At 32.2% G+C, this 24,797-nt stretch overlaps 1 protein-coding gene and 1 long non-coding RNA gene across 3 annotated transcripts in view; one reads left to right on the top strand and one right to left on the bottom strand.

The window, feature by feature from the left end:
* LOC118187879 (uncharacterized) overlaps window positions 1–14,516 on the top strand; it is a 98,627-nt gene extending 84,111 nt beyond the window's left edge. Inside the window, exon 3 of the long non-coding RNA XR_004758031.2 lies at window positions 8,417–14,516. This is a non-coding gene — a long non-coding RNA (uncharacterized LOC118187879). The remainder of the gene's footprint in view (window positions 1–8,416) is intronic.
* The window catches only part of LOC118187878 (IDLSRF-like peptide), a 215,603-nt gene that overhangs the window by 97,639 nt on the left and 93,167 nt on the right, over window positions 1–24,797 (bottom strand). The gene's annotated exons all lie outside the window — the stretch shown is intronic.

The raw sequence follows: 24,797 nt of genomic DNA, 5'->3' as shown, positions 1-24,797 counted from the left end.
ATCATCAAATTCTGATATGTAGATTATTAATTAAATTAATTTTATTATTATTGACTGTGGATTGATTTGAAAATTTGACATAACGACAAGATATGATCACTGAACCACCAATTTTAATGATTCGAATCTGCATAGGGAGCACAGGGTGTCCATACTTTAATCACTGGAAAAACAAACTAAATCGAAACGTTATTTTACAAAATAACAGGAATTTACGTATATCAAAACAAATTTTCGTTTATTATAATTTTGGAAAATGGCAACAAGGAACTTGCTTGTTTACAAACAAAATGACCTCATGTATTGAAAAAGGAATGTGAGTACACTGGTTACTGGAAACGAAAACTCCCAGTTTAGAGGTGATTTCGACATGAATTTAATAAACCTGAACCAAAAAAGCAATCAATTAAAAGATGGTTAAAACAGTTTTGAGAGACCAGACATGTTTTGAATGAACGAAGTGCTGAAAGGCCAAGGATTCGTGAGCAAAATGCTTCCGACATTCGAGATGTGCCTGTATGTATTGCCAACAATCCATTCGTCGTGCCAGCCTGCATACTGGAATTCCCAGGATGACTGTTCACGTAGTTGTTCCTGAATAGTTTAAATTGACTGCTTATAAATTGAAGATTTGTCAACAAATGAAATCTAATGATCAAATCTTTAGTAAAAAATTTTTTGTAGACATTCTTGACCATATCAGTAATGATCATAAATTTTTTCAGAAAATCGTATTCAGTGATGAAGCAACATTTCACGTTAAGGATAGCTTAATAGACACAAGTCCAGGATTTGGGTGTTAGAAACCCAGATTTCGACAGGAAAATTGAGCGAGATAGCACTTAAGTTAAGGTTTGATGCTCTCTAACTCATAACAAAGTGATTGGTCCCTTCTTGTTGCGAAGTCTTCAGTTGATTCGGATGATTACTTCAACAGGCTGAGTTTGTTTTCGGTACCGCAATTAGAAGAAATACAGCCAGACGTTTTTCTTTAACAGTATGGGACCCCTGTCATTGGGATACACATGTATGCATGTTCTTTCATGAAACATTCTCAGATCGTTGGATTGTTAGAGGTTGATGAATTTCATGGCCACCCCGTTCTTCGGACGTCAGAATACTCGACTTCCTTTTTTGGGGATACCTGAAGAACCGAGTTTATGCTGCTAAGATTCGCAGCATCGAAGAATTAAAAAATCGAATCACTATAAAAATAGCTATTGTGACTTCGCAACTGCTTAATAACCTCTAGAAGGAAATCGAAGAACGGACTTTATATTCTCCGATCAACTAATGGTGCTCATGTTGAAGGGTATTAATACTTTATATAAATATAATATAAAATTCTAAATAAGTAATATAAATATAATGTAAAATTCTAAATAAATAATATAAATATAATATAAAATTCTAATTAAATAATATAAATATAATATAAAATTCTACATAAATAATATAAAATTCTAAAAGTGCTAAATAAAATTCCGTGAGTCTTTTTCCCTATATCGTATTCTGTACTATTTAAAACATATTTTTTCCTGGTGTATACATTATGGACACCTTGCGTATGCTTTGCATATACACCGTGTACACAAAACTCCCTACGTAGCTTTTATTTTGACAACCATTAATCGAAGACATATATACACTCATGTCCATAAATTAAGGATAATGCAAAATCAGGCAAAGGAAGAGTTAGAAGCAAAACAAATTTGACTTATTTGTAAAGCTTATTTATTAAACAAAAGATAAAGAGAAAAAAAAGATGCTATATGTTTGATATTATTTATTAAAAAAATTAGCGATTTTTTCTCCCTGGAGCAAATTACAGGAAAAAAAACCTATTTACAAAAAACCAATATTATATTGTTGGTGTGATTGTTAATACATTGTATGTCACCCAGACGTGGCAATACAGTCCGTACAACGCTTAGGCATGCTGATTATCAAATTATCGATCTGATCTTGGGGGATATTACACTAATCAAAAAGCAATGCTCTCCGAAGTTCCGGTAGACATATAGGAGGAGGTTGACGGGCTGCAACTCGTCAGCCAAGCATGTCACACACGTGCTCTACTGGATTCAAGTCCGATGAGAATGCTGGCCTGTCCATACGGGTGATATCCTCCGATTGAAGGCATTCACTTACGATGTTTGCACGGTGAGGATCCATAAACACAAATTGTGCCCCCATGGCGCCCCGAAACAAACGTACATGTTGTTCTAGAATGACGTCCCGATAGATTTTGCTTGTCATGGTTCCAATTTGAACATGCAGGTCAGTTTTGGAACCCAGAATAATTCCACCCCAAACGAGCACTCCTGCACCACCGTAACGGTGTCGTTCAGTGATGTTTTCTTGGTGGTAACGGATACCTGGAGCTCTCCATATGAACGTCCGGCGAGAATCAGACTGCAGGCTAAATCTGGACTCGCCGGAAAACATCACACAAGCCCACTGTTGCGGTATCCACAATGCATGCTGTCTACTCCAGGCTAATTGCAGGCGACAGTGAGTTGCAGTAAGTAGAACGCATCTGACAGGTCTATGAGCATATGGACCAATCTGCCCTAAGCGTCTGTACCCGGTCTGCCTTAAAATTATCGTACCAGTGGCTGACGAGACAGGTCTGAGGCTGTGCTCCGCCTGTTTCTTTTGGCAGTAACTGCCAAATACCGGTCCTCATTCGGCGTTGTAACTCTGGGGCGACCTGTGCTGTAACGTCTACTCACATTACCATCATCTTGGAATCGTTGCCAAAGTCTGGAGATGACACTCTGAGCAACTCCAAGTTCGTCTGATACTTCCAGTTGGGTACGCCCACATTCCAGACGGCCGATAATTCTACCACGTTAAAAATCATCCAAATGCGTCCTTTGTGTCATAACTATTCGGTTATTGCACTGAAATGCTTATAAAGCGCCTGCGAACAATTTTACTTCTTTGCCTGTATTCCTTATATATCACTCTCTTACACTCTCGTCATTGTGACGTACCATCGGTGTCATATGGTTACTTCCTGAAATTTGCATATGATTCTTGAAGATGTGTGTAGTGATTTTACAGGTGACATATTTATTTTAGAGTTCGATTTCCGCGTGACTCCGAATTATCCTTAATTTATGGACATGAGTTTATTTTCAATCAAAAATGCTTTAAAAGCCTCAAATATTCATGTTACGGCATTTTTAACTTAAAAAACAATTAATTTTGTAGAAATTACCAAAGATAACGTAACAGAGGGCACATGGCCACTTTGGAGATCATGTTTATCTGTATGTACAATATCTACGTTCCTATACATTTCTTTTGTAAAACTGTATGCGTATTTAAAAAAAAAGCGAGTTCCATTTGGCAAAAATTGATTGAGATACTTAAATTTTAAGCGTGACATCATTCTGGGGCTGTGAGTAAACTGAAGAGCGAAATGTTTCCAACTGGTATGCAATTCTGATATTAATGAACATTTCTATGAAAATTGTGACGAAAAGTATTCATGAATATACATTTAAAAAAAGGCGATTTATTCACAGTGTTAATTCGCGGTCTAATAAGCTTCCGGCACCGTTTTGGCACACAGCCAAATCAAACATACTTTGGCAAATAGCCAAGAGACTGCCGGCTTCTGTTTTGGCACATAGCCAAATCGTAACATTGTTTATATGTATTAAAATTAAGTCATTTTAATAATGTTTTGAGTGATTATTTAAATTATGATTCTAAAATAGTGAAATTTCATGAGAATATTGATAACGTATTTTTAGCATTTAAAAGCCAGTAAAATACTTGTGTGTGAAAATTCTTTGGGCATACAAGTTATAACAAAATGATAAATTAAAGAATGTTACACATTAGTAAATCACAAAAGAATGTTATTGGATGACATTTAAAGGATAAATGAACCTCGAATTATTCTAATACGACTTTTATAACCTGTTCGTCTAAGCAAACTGAAAATGACGTCAAAAATCCCAGATTTTAAATGAATAAAAAATTTCCTTATTCTAATTGTGGAGACCGAGGAGAACATATAAAAAGTTAGATTTCATAGTTTTTACAAAACTGATTTGTTTAAATTAAAAAATTCGAAAACATAAATATCTGTAGCATTTAAAATAGTTTTTTGACTAGAAATATATGCCTATGATCAATGATTGCGAATATAAAGCTTGCATAATGCTTTTGGTGGACATGGTGTATATATTATTTCTAACAGCAATTCTAACGTGCAGGATTTAGATATATGCTGACGGAGTTTGATGTATAAACGCAGTACCAGCAGGTAATAGCTAGTTGAACGTTTTTCCTTAACGTTGATAAAACATTCTTGAACATAAAATAAGCAGGTTAATTTTATTTTGATGAGTCAACATTAAATTATAACGTTGGCTATTATGAACTTAGATACCTCATTGGTGGCGGACGAATATTTCTCTCGGTCGTATTTTGTGGCGCAATTATTGGTTATAGGTAGCCAAGTTATTGTTATTTCAGAAACTAATGTGCTACATGATACCGTTAATAAGGAAATTGTCGAAAATGAACTGTCGAAACTTCGAGTAATTTATTGTCTCTCGCTGGAAATATCCCAGTTAATAAATAATTGTTACTGGAAGATTGAGTAAAGATTTTGTGATGAATGTTGTAAATTCTCTTCTTAAAATTAAATAAATTGTGTTTCATGATACAAAATTTATTATTGCCTTTTATTTGTGTTACTTTCTTTGAATAGCAGCAGAAGTTTATAATTATTAAGTACATTAATTTAAGAGAACCATAAGTTCATTCCTATTAACAAATCAATGTTTCAGTTCACAAATTTATACATTATTATTGACTGAAGCATTATTTAAGAATCATACGACAAGGATTAATTTTGAAATGACGCAGCCACACAAACAAAAGGTATAAAAGTAAAGCAGAGGATTCAGATAAGCAAGCTATAATGCTGATATTTATTGTTTGACTTCTAAATTAAATTCATATTACATTTCAGCGCGTTTTTACTTTAAGGGAACCTAAAATTTTGAACAAGTTAAAATGTTCCCTATCCTCATATCTTTTTGGTTTCTTCGTTTCTATAGCAGTCATGATGGTTCCGCTGTACATTTATTTACTTTTTCTAAAAAGAGCTTAGTATGTTCGTTTGACTAAAACTAACTTTCCTGTTTATAGTATGGACTTTTAAGTCATTAAAACCCAAACAACCCGAAATGCCTTTTTTGAATTGATCAATAATCGCTTGAATTAGTCACTAAATCATGGCACTTGATTTGAGGATTAACTTTCTTCTCTACTGCTGAAAAAAATCGATATTTTTAAAATGAACTTCATTGAAAGTTTACTTATCGCTTAAATCATTTTGCGCAATGTAATATCATTCGTCGTGAATTGTTTCCACACAGTTATGAAATTCATTGATGTTGTTTTAGTAGTTTACCTTAATAATTATAGCAACCTCGTAGCTAAACGTAGAATGCTTTGTGTTTTTCACAAATTTGCGTTATTTCACCCCTGAGGTTTTGCAGCTTTTAATGATGAAGAGAAGTCTATTTACCCAACAGAAATTCGAAGAATTATTCAGCATATTTAACATCCGCTTCAGTAGTTCGTATTGATGCAAAGTATGTTTCCGTTTTTTTTTTATAGTCTGAATGTGTAATTTTAGTCAACTCACGTATCTTGTAGCTGTTAGCCAGTCTGGATAGATCTTGTTATTTTTCAAAGATTTCTCCAGTTCATGAAAATGCCTGAGTACTTTTTTTTTATAGGAAACAAATTTCGGCAAGGAAAATCAAAGCTGCTTGCAATATTTGAAAAAATGAAGAGCAAAATGCTGTTCATTCCTGGATATAACACATGACAAAAGCATCATATTCAACTGTAGAGAAACAAATGTTAAACTGAAAAACTGAAATATCTATAAAATTAAAAAAAAAGAAGCTTTAGTAAATTTTAAAGAGGGAAATTTATATATAATAGATAGATTGTATAAAATTCTTTTTTATGCATTTTGATACTAAGAAATTATAACAGAAGTTAAATAACTAAGAGAAGTATTGTCTTCGGTAAAAAGAGGAAAATCATGAAATAGCATTAAAACAGTTATATCATATGATAAGTATATAAACTTCCCATTACGCAGTTAGCCTGTCCTAAGCAGAAGACAGTTCATAAGAATTTAATTAATAGATTTATCTGATTTATAAAAAGGGTAAAAAGGGATAACTCATCATTGCTTAACAGCACAAGAAGTAAGAACATTCATTACTTTCGTAAAATATTGATATAATATCTCAGCTTTCCTAAGATTTTCATTTGAATTCCCTATGCGGCGAAACAAAAGTATATGCAAAATTTTATTAAGTTAATAACATAAAAACAATTAAAATACGAGGATAGTATGAATCTGATTCTTTTATTAAACGACACCAGTGGCATAATCATTTCATTCAATAAGTTCTTAGGAAAATGTACACAGAAATCTCGATTTTTATGCGAGGTCATTTATTGAAGTTAAGCCTTTTTTCCCCTCCCTAGACCTCAATGAATAAATCAACATTCCTTTGGTAGCTAAAGATCACTCCCATTAAATTGATGGATCTTGAATTAAGCAGCTAGAAATTGGCCTTCATTAAAAATGCTTTCTTTAATAAATGTTAAATTCCTGTTGAATATACATTTTAGTAAGCACGTTTAGTCGATTATTTGCTGTAACCAATATATGATAGCCTATACATAGTATTAGTTTTAGGTCATATGCATCGTTAAGAATCTGGATAATTGTGACGTGAGATCAAACCCGTGCAGACGCCATCAGGAACTTGGTGATTAAGATTGTTAAACACTAGTAGTTCGACCTGGGTTCGAAGCCCATGCAGCCAGTTGCGCGATTTTCTTATGCCTTACGAAAATGTTTTCGACGAAAAATCCTCTAACGCCCCGTTCAGAAGATGATGTAAATATCATAGAGCCATAGACATAAGGCACAATATTCGGGAGTTCCATTCACATCTGCGAGACAGGGTCTAAGCCGCAACCAATTAGAGAAGCTAAATTTGAGCATACGTGGATGCGTCTACAGCTTTTTTGCTCTGTTTCTCCGCTCAATAGGTTTCCCGCGTTCGCTCCGATTGGTCGACTCTTATACGAAGTCGGCTAAGGTTGAAAACTTCGAACTTTATGCCAAAACCTCCAAACCATTTTTTGTTACGTAGCAAGGTTTGCTTTCCTAGCAACGTAGCTCGGCTTAAACCAGTTATGATCTTTGTACTATTGTCTGAACGGAGCCATAGAAGATATTATTTAAGATTGTTCACTTGTGGTTTGCTATATTCGAGGTACGAAATAAAGTCGCGACGAAGATAAGACAAGTGAGACATTTGGCTTTTGAGAAAATAGTGAAAATATTTAGGGGAAACGTAAAATATAATAATCTAATGTTATTGTGAAAGTCATAAAAGTATTAAAAGAGCTCAGTTTTTATATTTGCCTCACGCATTGAAATCTTTTTAAAACGGTTTTGGTTTACAATCTCTACTCGTCTGATTATTCTTCTCATCTAATTTAATTTCTACTCATCTAATATAATTATATACTCTTGTTACCGATGCTGTTGTTAAGAGTGCATGATTACAAACATGATCGGTGAACGTCACGCCTATTTCTTCAGTAATACTTTTGCAGTAAGAAACTAGAAATATAGGTGTAGCTGCAACGTAACAAAACTATCTTGTTTTCTGGGTATTACGAAGTTTATCCTTCTTACAAAACGTATAGTTGTGTAACGATGAGATTATTCATCCCCATTAGTTAAATTGTAGAGATTTAGCATGGGAATTCTAGGTAATTATCTTATGTAAAGACGGAGAAACACAAAGAGTGTCATTTGAAGAATAAAGAAAATAACGCTTCCACGAAACATATCCTTGAAAGAAAGGACTGCTAAATAATTCAAAATATGATTCAGAAAAAATTCTTTTCCAAGAAGATAATATCAAACTAGAAAGACAGTCGTTATATGAAGACATTAATAAAAGATTTGAGTTTAAATAAGCTGCTTTTTGCATTTTGAATTACTCATCTCACAATTCCACCATCTCGAACATAATGCGAAGTTTTCGCATTTAATTCTGTGTAACGAGAGCGTGGGTTAAGTATTTGTTTCCGATATGAAAGAACAAATGCTTTTCTCGAAATGAATAGAGGTATTGTTTGAAAGCACGCAAACATAAAGCTTAATTTTAATTAATTTAGAAATTCAAGCTGGTGTGTATTTCTTTTATCAACAAGTTTAATTTTATTTTAGAATTAATGTAGCAAGTATATAAGTATTTTAGAATTACTCTAGCAAGTACATACTTTGAAAGTGTATCTGTAACAATTATGTTTCATCAGTGTTTTTTTATTGCAGGTAAGGAAGAAAATAAACTAGCAGCCTTTAAAAAATGAAACATTTTCTCGTGAATGATGCCATGCACGGTTGTAAAAAAAGATGGATCTGGATTTAAATCCTGTGCGCTTTATCTGTAAATCAATTTTATGAGTTTGTACATCAAAATAATTAGAAAGTGTCAAGTTTTGACTGCAGAGATGGGCGAAGTAAGCATGACACGCGCAGAAATTTTACTCACTAGTAATGACGCTGCGGCTTTTAACCAGCCAGTTCACAAGAAGATGGCAACCGTGAAAACAAAATACGCAGTGCATATAGTGTGTGGTATGAATAGTATAAATCTGCTATAGCAATTCATTGCAATTTTCGATTAACTGATGAAGTGCAGCCATCTATTGCAAAACGCGTCTTTTGATGCCTTTGCTGTAGTCACACCTACTAGCGTACATGAATGGAAACAGAATACTGCTTTGATATCTGCAGGACAAGCGAAGGAACCCCTTATGTTAAAATTTACTCATTATATGGTGAAAAGAATTTGAATTTTCATATTCAGTTTTTAGTGGAAGCTGCGTCAAGCACTTTATCTAATAAAACTGTTTAAAGTCAGGTCTACTCATATGTGCATGCATATGTGCATGCATATGTGCATGCATATGTGCATGCATGTATGCATGTGGCCTATATTTTCCATTAAATTTTTGTAATTGATTGAAAGATGAAATGGGCTGACGAAGAGGCTGTTAGAGTTATTTCGGTATGTTTTTTTGTAATAGTAAGAAGAAAAATGTAAAAGGCATTATCAATGACTGTTGGAGAAAAGTCTTTGTTGATGGCAACTGATTTCAAATAAGGAGAGATCAAGAAAAAGGAAATATTCCAAGAACGAACATTAAAACCACGATATATAGTATGTAAGAGTAAAAAACAAATATATTTTATGTAGCAGAGGAACATGATTTTGAATGGGGAGGCAAACAATTAGAAACGTTTAATGGTAAACGGTAGCGCTGAAATCAAATTTCATCATTAGAATAAATTAAAAAATTCGTTCTAAAACAAACATTATTATTTACAAGTCTAATATTGTGGTAAAACTGTTGTTATGGCCAAAACATATACACCAATGGAGTTACAAAACTGATAATTGAGGGTTCAAATTTCTCAGTTCTTGAAGATCATTCAGCTTCTGACCTTTAGAAAGTTGAAACCGGTATTACTTCATCTCATATATTCCCACTTTAGTTAAAATATTTATTCCACCCACTGCTATCCGTAACAAGTTTTATGATACCAGGTTTTATGATTTTCTCAAAGTCCGCATAACTAGAATTCTATTCTTCTCTATATTTGCTAGTTTAGGAAGATCATCATGCCATTAGTGAAATATTCTAATTTTTTTCCTGTTACATTCTAACAATAAATAAACTGTAAAGAATTTCCTTGAAGTCTCTATAAACTTAAGGATATTTCTTTCTAGCGTTCAGTTAAGACTTCTGTTGATGTTAAATCACTCTTTGTTAATATTACAGTTGAGAGAGCATTCAAATGTTTTGAAAACTCCATTGCACATACACTAAAATTGACGAATTAATTTCTCACATTGAAGTTTTTCTGAGTTAGACACATATCTTTTCTCAAAATAGCTCACCAGCGTCCGAGAGGAAAAAAAAACCTGTGAACAATGGTAATTCGACCCGGCTGCGAATCCCGGAGAAGTGGTGGTACATGGGAGTTTTCGCGGTTGCTATCTCCAAAGTTAATGCGAGCCAGTTTCTCTTAGAAAGTCCACCACAAAGGCAGCCCTCGTGTGTATTGTCATAATTTAAAAAATATAACCTAATATAAAAAGTCGTTTCCTGAAATAATAATTATTGTCAAATTGAAGGATTAATTATGGATAATCCTCTTAATAATCCCTAAATGTTTCATGCAATATTCTGATATTAAATTGCTTGAAAAATTCTCTCTTTATCTTTTTATTTGTTTTGTTTTGGATTAGACATGTCGCTGAAAATTTCGTATTTTCTGACAATGATAAAAAAGGATTCAACAAAGACTTCGCATGTTGTGAATTGGGCTGATTCAGCCATTCATTTTATGTTTGAAACTCTATAAAATAACCCAAATTTATTGCTTGCAATGAATATGAGTTCATCACTACTGTTTACAGTAAACGTTTTAGGTTTTCTTCGCCAGCCACGCGAAATTAAGTCACTCTGCTAAACAAAACAAAAAACAAAACAAAAAACAAAAACAAAAACAAAACAAAACAACAACAACAAAACTTAATTAATTTTACATATATCGTGAAAGCTCAGTTATTTGATAAATGTTGCCACTGTCAGGATTTCCATCCACTATTATTGAAAAAGGCTTTATATTTTTTAGATTGCAACAGCGAAATAAGGAAATTATTTGATTAGGAAATAGTAGAATTAATTTTAAAAAAAAAATTATAATCTAACCGCTCAGTTAACAGCTAATCAAGAAAAACGTGAGAATCAAATATACATAAAACTACGGACTTTCGCAAGCCCATTACATGATTCGTTGCTAAGCAGCACCGGCGGAGGACAAGGTGCTTGCCAATGCAACAATCTGGTTCCAGCACCTTAAAACGTTTTCCTTACATTCATGTAAGACATTCTGCTATTCGAAGTTATCATAACAGCCTCGTTATCACAGAATTTTATCCTTGTGTCAGTTACAAAATTGCTTGTATTTTAACCACAAATTCAGCCTTCAGATAATCTTCGCCGACCAGTAAAATCTGTATTTCTATTCTGCAAGGTGCCATCTTTGACTTGAATTACACAGGAAGCTGTAGCATGTCTTGCCATTATAATTTGAAATATATCAGCCACATTAAAACAGCCTTAAATTTCTCATCAAAGAACAGAAATTTTAAGTTTGAAAAGAAGAATTAGATAAATATTGGATCCCAGAAAGTCATGGTAGGCCATTAACTCCAGTTTTGACACAACCAGGTTGTGCGAAAATTCTCTTTTAGTTCATGAACCAGAATTTCTTGAAGCCTTTCCCATTTATAAAAATTTATCTTCTTTAATTAATGACAATAATTTCAATCTAGTTCTTTACAACATTTTCGAAATTCTAACTTTGCTTTTTTTACACTTAATTTCTATTTTCCTCGGCAGATGACCCTGCGTCTGTTCCTGATTATCTGACCACTGATTTCCACGTAAAAAACAGCAGAAATTGTCGGGCCAACTAAGAAATTAATTCAAAGTTTTTTGATGAAATATTTAAATTTAATTTATTAAACTGAATTCAAATATCAAGTACTTACGTGAAATTGTAAAGAATTCACATAGTTTTAGTTCAGTACTTTACAGGAAGTCTTAAATTAATATACACGGGTTTTTAAATTTGCATAAATGCCATTTTTATTAATGATTTTTACAAGAGCATTATTTTAATAACTTTCCCTGCTTAATTTTATTTCAGTGTACGGTTAGAAACAATTAGAACCAAATTACCATACAGTTATTCACTCCTTAGGTCTCCTGTTTGATGGCTGATTATGAAACACAATTTTGTAGAGATTTTCAGGCATTTTAGACCAGAAAACATGAACGGACCGCGGATCTTCTAGTTGTGAGTTGGATGTATTAACCACTTACACCACAAGTTTAAGCAGGAAGGCTAGTTCCCTACATTCTTCCCGACTATAGCAGCGATTAGGAAGGGACACAATATCCACTCTACCGAATTTAAATGGTGAGTTACCACTTACCACATTTTGATTTTGCTCTACTGCACAGATTATTAGATTTTTCATAGCGAGAACCATGGCAAATAAACCGTGCTCTTTCCGAGATTCGAACCACGGATCTTTCAGTAGTTCGCTGGACGTGCTTACAGCAACGAACTCGCAAGGGTAGTATGACAGTTCTTTACAGTCTGAATGATACAGGCAAAAGAAGTTTGGTAATTTACCCATCGAAATTATTTTCTAGTTGCATGTGGAAAAACACATGAGAACTATCTGCTTAAAGAGAGGGCTGCTTTTTTTGGTGGATTTTCCAAGCAAACTGCTTCAAATTCCCGTTACTCAAGGGGAATGCCATCAGATCACCTGTGCAACTAGTCTGTATACAGCTTTATGTCCGCGCTTTAATGTTTGATGACTACCTGACTACCAGTATTTAGTTATCTAAGCGGTTGGACACTGGTTAGCTATGCTGAAATTTCGTAAAATGAAAATTTAGATACGTTTTATTTAAAAACGTGTTCTATGTATACTATTTCTAAAGACAGTGAAGTAAAGTGTATAGGCTAACTTGGATTTTATATACCTAAATTTTAAGCTTTAAAAATGACACCATTATGAATTTACTTAATTTAAAAGTAACGTAATTACTTCAATAGCAAATTTAAAGCTATAACGAATGATCTTGAAAACACCGGCGATCATATACTTTAATTAAAGTTGAAATACAATGTAAATAACAATTGATGCTCATCATAATGAACCCTCGCTAAAGGAAAAGGACGGAGTTGTTGTCGTTGCGAAAATTGTTTTACTAAGTTTTAATGTATATTGGTTGGGAGCATTTTATACTGGTCGTTAAAATGGAATTTTCAACACTAGAACGAGTGGTCGTTATAATAAGCGTCGATTATATTACACAAATGTACTCAATGTCTGCTGCAAACTGCACTTGATATGGCTCCAAATTCATACATTTAGTAACTTTAATCACTGAGCATTGAAACTGGCATAATGGTGATTATTTAGGGAATTTGTTCATAGTTTGGTAATGTTTTAACAGTAATTAGTAAGTCTGCTAGTACGGTAAAAAATAGAGAATACTTTACCGTTACTCAGGGTTTGAAACCTTCAACAGCATTTGTTTATTTACTTTAAACTGCTTTTGGATAGTGACGATAAAAGTAAGTCATATATCTTATTAACTTTCGTGGGAAACACGCCTGCGATTACAGCGTACGCAGAGTAACATTTTAACCAAACGTGCATTTTACTATTTCTCGGGTGACTATTCAAATCGAAACATGCTTTGACGTCACAGTTCATTTGATCATTTTCGGCTGTTGCCTTCCTTTTCTACTATTACTTTAAAAATAAATTTATATAACTTTAAAGAACTTACGTGCTAAATTGTTTTAATCACAGATAATATATTCGTAGAGTACTTTAATTCTTCATTAATTAAGTTTACGTGACTGATCTCTTTTACTTAAGTACCCAGGTAATTTCATTCCTGAGCGAATTTTCTAAAGACTTTGAAATAAAAATGGAACGGAACTTCTGTACTTAAAACTATGATGATTCTAAGTTTAGTGAGAATTATGTAGAACATATTGAATAGCATTATTAACCATCAAAATGTGCTCCGACGGAGGTAGAATTAAATAACATTTATTTATTAGAAAGGTATTGGGTATAGTTCGTTTTATCAGAAAATGTATTTGCTTTTGTTAAATATTGCATATATATGATTGAATATGTATACATTTCAATTATTAGCATTATTAAATGCTAATTTAAGTTAATGAAATTTTTATTTATTCAAAATAGATGCGTAACATCTAGTTGCGCAGATCATTTTGATTGCCTCGGAATTTTATACTTGTGGCAAAATAAAATTCGTAACGTAAGAGATTAAATATGGAACTAAAATGTAACCAATAATTTTCATTTATTACAAGAGCAGTAACTGAAAGCAATGAAATCTCATGCATGTTTTATTATGGAGGGCAAATATAAAATCTAAATGCCGCTTATCAAAAATGAAATTCAATAAATAAATCTAAAAAACATCTTTGGCCATCTTTTCCAATATTTGTTTTTGAATCCCCTTTCCTGTGCATCAGAGAATAAAGCTACTTCGAGAAAATTCAGTAGCTTACTTTTCGTTTTTCAGGAAACATACATCCCAAAAATATTTCACAGCTTCGCTTTGAAATAATATTTTTATTTCTATTACATACTACATACAGGGAAACTCTGAATGTATAATAGGTTCTAAACTGAAGAAACAATTTTCTCTGAATGATATGTAGCTTACGATTGGAAAATAATATAATGTATTAAAGTAAAGTGAATTGAAAATTTCTAAAATAAAATTGAAAATGCAAATGCTACTCACTTTTATAAAACTACTCACTTTAAAAAAACACACACAAAACAAAACTTATGTCATGCATAATTAATTGAATTTGCACATTTTGAACGCACTCAGGCCTTTCTGGTATTTGAAGTTACGTAAAGACTTTACATACCATTTGGTTATTTTACTAAATTCACATGTAAAGCAACTGCATTTTGTCTTCGGTCGCAGCCATTATCTTCTGAAAACAATGAGCCTCGACGACATGGGAACTTATTCAAATTCGTATCTTTTATGGATTCATTTCACATGCATAAAAACCCTTAATGCAAAGGAAATAAATTGGGATGATGGAGATAAGTTCTACAATTAGACAAAGGCACAATTATATCTCAGATAATTTGCTTTGAAAATACATAATTATTCCTCAGTTAATTACTCATAAAATAATTGCGCCTTTGCGCAATTATTTTATGAGTTTTAAAGATCATTATTTTTCAACAATTCATGAAATTATTGCTAACACTTAAACTAGTATTTTAATCTTATATTAATTTTAAATGTAATAATAGAGCTATCATGAAAATCTTAAGTATAATAATTATTTACTTGGAGATAAATAATTTCATCTAGATAAAAAGAGAAGAAAGAAAATGTTCAAAACCATTTAGTTTAAAAAGGAAAGTATGTTTTCATTTTGAAAGAATATATTAAAAGTAATTTGATTTAGCTCAAGCTAATTGCTTGGGTATACATGGCCTTAATATTCGTCCGAGATAATGCAATTTTCATTATAAGCAAGCAGCAGAAGATAATGAAAGAGTAAAATTGCAGAACAAGAATCTTTTCGCGAAACACAGGTTATAATGCATTAAATTTCGCTACTAAAAAACTGCTTTTTTGGGGAGGTTGTGAAATTTAATCAATATTTGACGTAAAAAAAGTATTTATTTCAAAGGTTAAAATGAAGAGTGTGCAATAAAAACGTTTTTGCTTCTTGATTTAGTACATGTTTCCAGAAGCTGCTATGCTCAATGCAGGCTTCATAAGCCATTAGAGACATATGAAGATATTATTAATCATTTACTTTTCATGCTTTTATAAAAGTTTGCTTTAATAACTTTCGGGTGATGCTCTGGTAAGCGCAACAAGGCTTGGTTTATTTATTCTCTTATTAGAATAAGTTTTTTAAAGCTTAAATTAATGCTTTAGGTGAACTTTCTGAGCATATGAAATAATTTTTATTTGAATTATTGATTAACATTAGAAACTAGCTTGGACTCCACGTATATGTTACGAAACCACAAAACAAATGCAATTAATAGGATTGGATATTACGAGACTTCACGCTGTGCTTTAGAAATTCATAAATAAATAGAAAATCTCAGTCAGGTAACATAAAACAATGAATGCATTTAATAAGTACTTAAAATTTGCCCGTTAAGCATTTAAAATGCAAATGTGAATGCTAAAAACTGATGAGATATGAAAATATAATTGAAAGAGGGAATGTTAAATTAGTATGTTTGAATAAATAAAACATTTTGAAAATTTCCGTTGCTTGTGTTAGATGACATGCATAGAGATAAACAAGACGTTATCGATGCATTATCACTGACACGATCACGCAGATTGCGCTGCAACTAAAACGCAATGCATACGAAAAATGTCTAACAACGTTGAACTAAAGGGATAGGCATTACGTGTGTCTCGTAAGCCCATCAATTAATAACAAGAGTATTGAAGTGAAAATGAGCAATGCAACAGAAACAACATCAAAACTTGTAGAGGCCCTTAAGTTTTATGAAGCAGGAAACATGAAACATGAATTATACCCTTAACGGGATTCGGACTCCGGACCTCCCGATTTGATAGCCGGACGTTCTTCCAGTTACTGAAGGCCCAAGGCAGGGAAGGACAAAATACGTTACAAACTATGATCAAATTTTTAAAAAGAAAATGCATTAATTACCTCTTAAGCAAAGACACAGTTTCGGAGAAAACTACCAGATGCGACTGACGCTCAACAACACGAATTCTTCACCATTATGAAAAGCACAACACAGCATATTACAATCCAATATAAACGAATATCATGTTGAAAGCAGGCAAACTCATCTTAAAAAATCTTTAGATATTTCTGAACATATTATAAAACCCCACTAGAATAGCTGTTTATTGGTACCAGCTGTAATATATTCAAGAAAAAGTAAGTTTGGAACCTCAGCGTCCTCGAATGTTAATTTAATTTTGCGTCCCAGCCGAATTGTGGTACGAAAACGTTTGGAGATTCGATAACTTGTAGAATTGAAGTGATTTATTTGACTTAAGCAAAGTACATTAGGGAGGGAATATTCGTGAAGGACCTTTCAAAGGAAACTAGATCGTATTCGCATTACATGTGGGGGAAAAGCATGAAGCCTCCCACCACAGCCAGCCTGTTTGCTAGGACGTAAACTCCAGTTGAAATATCAGTGTTCAGCGAATTCAGCGCTCAGCCGTTTGTGAGCTCACGGTAACGCTCAGAGATGCGATAACAAATCATCTTCGAGAATCCATGATGCTGTTTTAAAAATTCTATGACACTTCACGTTTAGAAATTCTCAAGATCTCTGGGAAAACATCTTTTTAAAATGTCTATAGATTCATTAAATTTTGAAACTATATATGAAAACACTTAAAATTTTTAAGGCTATTTGGTTAATAAAAAATAACAAAATTTATAAGCAATACATCAGTTCTCTTTTTCTCGATAATAAAATTATTTCATGAAACTAACTGCATTATTCTATATGGGCTCATACTATCGTTTTGGAATATTTACGCTTGAGCTCATAAAATGAAAAGTCCTCGTTTCTGTGTCTTTCTACTTTTTAAAAGTATTAGCTTCATAAAGATATTTACCATCTTAAAGAGATAACATAATTATATCCCTGTTTTGTTAGGTCTAATAGAATATTTGTATTCAAAATATTTTTCCCAACAATATAATTAAGTTAATTAAACTAAACGTAAGAAAAACGTTGAATTGCTTTTTCAGTTTCATTTAGAATTTTTTAAGCTTCCTCTTGAACGGAAAGGAAGTTCTTTGCGTAATAAGCCAAAAAACAAACTGCTATTTTCAAGATTATGCTCTATAATAACATATCGAATGCTATTACATCAGAAAAAATTCCAGTTTCTGAATTGTTACTCTCACAAAATTTTAATAAAAATTATTTTGATAGTACACCATAGGTTGAATATAAGAAGACTTTGAGTTCCTGAAAGTGTTTAATAAGGAGAAGAAGATTTGGCTACATGACGGCTTCATATATATACACACATATATATATATATAAGCTTTACGTGTTGAAAATGTATTGTCAAGAAAAAATATAATTAAATAACCCAACGTAATACGTTTCCTAAGTAAATATGTTTTATTTTAACAACAAATTTAAGGAAGCAGCGAAAAGTATCTTAGTATATTTTAATGTTACGCTACGCATGTAAGGAAAATGTATTTTCCAAAAAAAGTATTAAGGGAATGAACCTTGTCTTACTATAGGAACAATAACTTCAGTATTTTTTGTTACAATCCTGTACAATTTTCTCCTTATTACCATTGTTTCATTCAAATCTTATTTCTTGTTTATCAGCAAGTTTCACTAATGCTAAATTTGATACATTTATCAGTACTTAGTTAAGAGATAAGTAATAATTAAACAATGTTTATTGTCTCCTTTTGTAATATAAACTTAGTATACAAAGTTTGACATGTTTGAAATTTATTTATTCTGACAAATTGATGTTTACTTTGAAGGTGCGAAAATAAGAATAAAAGATCTATGTGACTAATTGTTTACTCTCAGAGCACTAAAATTAGAGCTGAACTCCTTGCTACTTAGGGAATTATATACATCTCTACCAATCCACGAAATAAGGCAGTTCTCCATTAACAATTCTATGGCGTTAACAAAATGAGTGACCATTGCACAAAGCATGAAATAATATATTTTATTTGTATGTATAAAGTAAGTCTCGAATCCAGGCCGTCCGGTCTCATTGCACCATTAATTTATCACTTTTCAAATTTCTGTGTTTCCATAGAACCTAATTAAGCTTAGGTATTTTAGTGACACTTATAATTAAAAACTGCAGTATAATTAAAATTTCATTATGAGTCTTATACAGTTGGAATTATGTTTTAAACATTTTATAGTGACCTACCTTCAGACTGAATTTCAAGTTTTGTAATAAAATCTAATTTCCTTTATTGAATGCAAATATAATTAAAGTGCCTGCAAGCAGGAAAGGCGTATATGTATTCATCTTATTACATACAGGTTCACTAGATAAAAGACATATAGTGGTATCTGAACGCAATAATTTGATTTTGGATATAAGTATTGGTTTTCCCTCTTGAAATCCTATGGGCCCCCTAAAGGAAATGTATTCATTATTAACCACAAACTCTTTAAATAATATACCAAAAAAGGTTTGTAAATATCTCAGACTATCTTCATTGATTATTTTACGGACCTGAATTCACGCATTCTTTAATTAACCGAGCTAACAGAAAATACACAGACTGATTAATGTATAGCTACTCAGAATGCTTGACAAGGATTGATCTAGGAATTAATTTCTATAATTATTTTATAAAGACTTTGGGAAGTATAAAGAGTTACACTTCATTGCAAACATTTAACAGCCATTTACACCAAGCAATTATTTGTTACAAATTAAATGCTAAACTCTAAGGAACTGTTAAAACTGGCAAAAATAGACAGCTAAAATAGTCAGCATAATTCTTTTAAAATACCTTCAAATTTTTTACAAGTTTTTAGAACAAATACCATTTAATAGTTACAACAAACATGGAGAAAAAATGTACATATTGTTTGTCCTTGATGTACACTTAATGCTCATAAAAAGCCTTGTAGATATGAGTGCTTAATAATAACTCTTAATACAAGAAGTCTACATATTGCAGGTGACAAGATTTAAAGCGATTAGTACTCATGAATGTATTGCCAAGGTCTATTTTTGCCAATAGGATATTAAAGCGAACTCCGAAAAATAATTATGCACCGATACTAAAATGTGTGCCTTAAGTTCACGATTAACAGGGAACTAAAAAAAAGTTATTATTTGTTGGTTGGTTAGTTAGTTCATATTCGGTGAAGAGGCCAACCAGCCCGAGAACTAGTGATACTGCAACTTATTTAAGAGACATTAAGTCTAAATATGCTTGTAGTAGTTTTAAGTATCAATTTCCTAATTTAACCAAACGAAAGTCATCATATGATCATGATATCAAATCACATTCACTAAAACATCATATGATATCTTAAGAAGGAACAACACTTTGTAAACACTGAAACACTCTTTAATGTAGCATCTAAATTTGGAACACTTTTCTTTCAACATTTACATTCTAACTCTCCCGGCCCCCTCCTAATTGCTAATCACAGTGGTACTGTTACCACTTTTGGCTTTCTATTCTACGGGTAATGTTTCGAGATCTAGATAACACAACAGTGCTTTAGCAGTTCTGTATCAAATTTGAGCGAGGCGTTTAACGATGATCTAGTTATCCTAATTTTTAAAATAATTTTCACGGTAATAATGGTCTATATTTTTTCAATCCGCATTTTATCAAAAATTGACTTTACAAAATGTTAATAAGATTAGGCTAGATTATTTAAGAATAAATGAAGAAAACTTTAAGAATAAATGCGAAAAGAGAACATATATAATACTTTACCCGGCTCATTTTAAGTTCAGAATATATATATGTATATTTACACACTTATATATTCGTATATAGATAAGTATGTAAGATAAAAAATATATAACTATGATTCATACATTAAATTAACAATTCCTCTTTTCAATGTGGGCAGTTCCGCTCTCTATTGTAAAAATAGTAATAGCGTTTTCAAAACTCCGTATATCTGAAAAGTAATTTCTTATTATGGCATCTTAACCTTGTACATTGTTTATAATTCTTAGCCAATTGAATTAAAGAAAAGGTTTACTATAAATACCATTCCAATCTAACTACGCCCGTTTATTCTATGCTTTCTTGTGCTTAATTAACCACATTTATTCTCTGCTCTGCAGTATCTTCTATTGTTTAAATTGCAATACGTCACAGCTTTCAAATCTGTGAGGTGCATATTGCACTTATAATCATGTATGAAGCAAATATTGTGTCTCCAGAATTGCTTTATCTAACAATAAAATTATGTTGAATTCGGCTACATCTGTTTGCCATTTCATCAAGGCTACCCCCTGCGAAATTGCTTCGGCCATGACTAAAAAATGTGGTTTCATCTTCCACCAAAATTATATATATATATATATATATATATATATATATAACACATAAATGTATAATAAATGTATAGACCATAAATTTATGCTCATTTTTATTATTCGAAATTTATGCCTTCATATATTTATGCACATAAATTTATCCCTTTTATGTTATTAATTTTCTAATTTTAATTTAGGACTTACTTTTAGATTACAACAGTAAGTTTGAACCAAACTTTAAAATATACAATGTGAGCTCATAAAGTAACTGGACAAATTAAAAAATGATACGATGAAATAAAAGTGAAAGAGATATATGTTTAGAAAGAGTGGAATCTCAACAGTCGACTTAAACTGGTTATTTTGTCATCTGCATTTTTATTTACTGAGAAAACATTGGACAAAAACTTTGTTTGGAGATGAAACAGCCTTATAACATTAAATTTTGTTAACAATTATTTAAATCTGCTTTTTAGAGATGGTTTAAACATTGTACGGTTATGCATCTTATCAAGAACCCAAGTATTGAGTAAAACCACTTCAAATCTGGGCGCGAAAACGTGCATTGAAGATAAACCAGTTAGGGCACCCTTCAACTTCAAGTGCTAAGCGTATTTTGCGAACGCTTTAACTCCAGCGCCTGTAAAGTGTTTTGATGACCCGAAAGAAAATTGTATAGATTCCTCCGGTATTTAATTTGAAGATGTTAAATTTATTTAAAATGTTAGTAATAGTTTTCTTAATTATAAAAATTGTCTGATTACTTTATGGGCGGACATTTTATCTATTTAATAGAATAGTATGATTGAGAAATATCTTAAATTATTTAAAATACATTATTAAATTAAAACTTTGTCTTCAACAGCAGAGTAGAAAGAAGTTAAGAATCGAATAATGCGATAACATGTTGCATGCATTAGAATAATTTGTTTAGTTTCAGTATCGATATTTCTAACGGTTAAAAGAGTATGGACGTATCACTTTTCAGCAATTAATATCTCCCATTGATTAGAAACTAGTGCTTGAAGAAGTTTTGAAGACTATAAATGTAGATAATTTATAATCCCGAAAGTAGGAAACTAATCCTCTGTATGAGAAGAAAAACGTGACTGGAGTGGAGAGATGCAAGTTTTCAATTTTCACTAATTTAATTTCAGATAAGGAAGGTATAATGACTGCGCATTTTGTTAGACTTATAAGTGCGGAGAAACGGTCGTATTTATGTTAATCCTCCACGTCTCGTGTCACTTTGCATTAAATAAGATATTTTTATCTAATTACTCTAACGAGAACGAAGTAGTAGTCTATTCGATATTTAACAAACGAATTTCACTTAGAAAATTATACTGCACCCAAGAACCATAAGATCTGCCAGGGATAAATAAGTAAATACGCTGTCAAAAATTTCTGCTAAACAAATATAGAAAAACGAGCAATTTCTGGATTCTGTTTGTAAAACGTGAACATTCCTTGAACAATTCTTGATTTTAGTGTTAGATTTGCTTTCCTTTCTACAGAGAAATAGAAATTAAACTGAAATATTTAAGAATGTTGTGCGCTTCTAAAGGTGATACTGCGATGGAGGAATATCGATGGACGAACGTGAAAAACGTAAAAACGCCCTCGCCGGGATTAGAACTTCCAAGCTCCAGTATACGCGTCAAGTGTGCTTCCAGTTACATCAGGAAGGCATGCAGAAAGGCTGGAGAAATTCCTTTATATGAGCTTATATAACGCTGTTGATGCCTGTACTTACATAAAAATTTTAGCCGAACACAAGACACTGAAAACGAAGCTAACACTGCAAACCATAACTTCTTTCCCAGGCTTGCTTTTCTATTTCATTAGACATTTTTGCTTTGCTTCCTGTCCACCTACCATGTAGTCTCTCATTTCTCTCTTTCATCCATTGTTTTTGTCGTAAGATGTAAAAAACGTTACAAATATGATTAAGAACAGGAGTGCAGATTGCACCCAGTACCATGTATAATTCATAGTCAAAATGTACTTCTCAAGAATTTTTTTGTTCAGAACTAAAATGTGTTAACTTCATACGACGGCTACATTTGATTGCAACTACGCAGTTATACTGCTCAGTGCCATCACCATCTAAAACATTGGCCATGATTCAAATTATCTGTGTCTTCTCTTATCTTAAATCATTACATATGTGGGTGTCTGCATCTATCTAAGAAAGAAAAAAAGAAATATCTAAATATATTGAACAGCTAAAACGACAAAGATTATCCCAACGATAACTGAGATATAACAAAGAAGTTTTTTTCAAAGGATATTTTCTGAAGTACAAATTGACTGATAACATTAAGAATCAATAGTATTTATAGTCAAAATCTTTCAATAATTGCTTTATTATTTTATCAGTTTCAAGAATTTTAAATTTTATTTCCTTTCTGAATAACAATATAATTTTGTATTATTCCTTTCTCATTATAACTGACATTTATTAAGTAATAGAAAAACATTTATTTATTAGAGTTCCAAACATACAAATCAAACCGTACGTCGTTGAAATCAATTACATTATAGAATTATTATAATAAATCTATTCGTAAATATCTGCTATTATAATTATATACGAAGATGAAGATTAATTAATATTTAAGCACATTAAAAATTAATACTAAGATTGTTCTTAGTAAAAAATGGGATCATTACAAACTGCAGTATCCCGCGCAAGCAGTGATGCCAATTACTTTAAAACCTACGTACATTTTAATGATTGGTTGGAAGTTTATGACCTCACTAAGTGAAGAACTGAGTTTGTCTATGCAAGCGAATACAGAGGAATGAGTGGGCGGCTAGGGGCGGCTTAAGAGCACTTCGTTTTCGCGTGCGTAGTTGTGTGGGTGTACTGTGCGTGTCGAAATGATGAGAGGCTCCTCGGTCCCATTCGTGAGAATCAATACTCTGCTAAAGGGAAATAATGGACCTGAAGCTTTAATTTGTGCCGAACTCCATTCTATACACTTTTGTTTATGGAAATTAAATTATGTGAACCTGAAGTTAATAAGTAGTTTTATAAGCTTATTTATAAAGATGATTAGCTGCTCTGATAGGTATCGTGATCAGAGTTGCTGGTTATCTGACCTTTGGGAGAGGGTTCGAATTCTGGTGATGCTCAGATAATTATATAGCGTCTTAGCGGCATGGGGGTATTTAAAACACAGGCTGAGCAGGAAATCCTCTCAAGGAGCCTGGTTGCAGGAAAAGAGGGGTAGGAGATCTTTAGACCCTTTCCCCGAGGATTCTCCTTCAAAATTAAGACGAAACTGGGCAAAGTACTACGGTCATCTATAAAGTACCTTATGCCTACGCTAATGAAGAAGCAGTCACGCGTTTCTCGTCATGATAAAATTCGTAGACTTGATCTGATGTTAGCGTCAGGAAAAAAAAGCAAATAACAGCGAAACTATTAAGACTACCAAAATATTTTGATTTCAGGCTCAAGGACAGTTTTAAGAATATATTAAATGGATAATGTGGTTAAGAATTAAAAAAAGAAGTCTTATCAACTATAGAAAAGAACAGAAGCATATAAGGAAAAAATGAGGAAACTATGGCAATGGCATAAGGCTGTTTATTTAAATTAAGAAAGGTATGAAATGCAATTTTATGTAAAAATACTACTCATTCCCCACCCAAATAAGATTTACTAATTTTCATCCAAATTTAATCGTCGATGAAAATTTTAAGAAAGTAATAATAGGGATAAACTTAATAGCTACTATGTAGGTTATTAAATGCCTAAAAATTCTAATATTGAAGGCAAAAGAAAATATATGTGTATACAATAAGCGAAAGCTTTTTACAGAAGACTTACATACTTATCCATCCTTTAAAGGCTTAAAGAATTTCTTTAGCAAAAGAGCTTAGAGACGTTTTATTAATGGGTTCTGGAACTTTACGTCACTTGTTCGCGCAAATATACCGACAAATATCAACTTTTTGTTGGGTATTCCGTAGTATCTCTACAG

The sequence above is a fragment of the Stegodyphus dumicola genome, chromosome X1, assembly GCF_044657685.1.
Source record: "Stegodyphus dumicola isolate Sdum_Otavi_A_Nest chromosome X1, ASM4465768v1".
NCBI lineage: Eukaryota > Metazoa > Arthropoda > Arachnida > Araneae > Eresidae > Stegodyphus > Stegodyphus dumicola.
The sequence above is the reverse complement of the archived record's forward strand: the minus strand, read 5'-3'. Positions and strand labels throughout refer to the sequence as shown.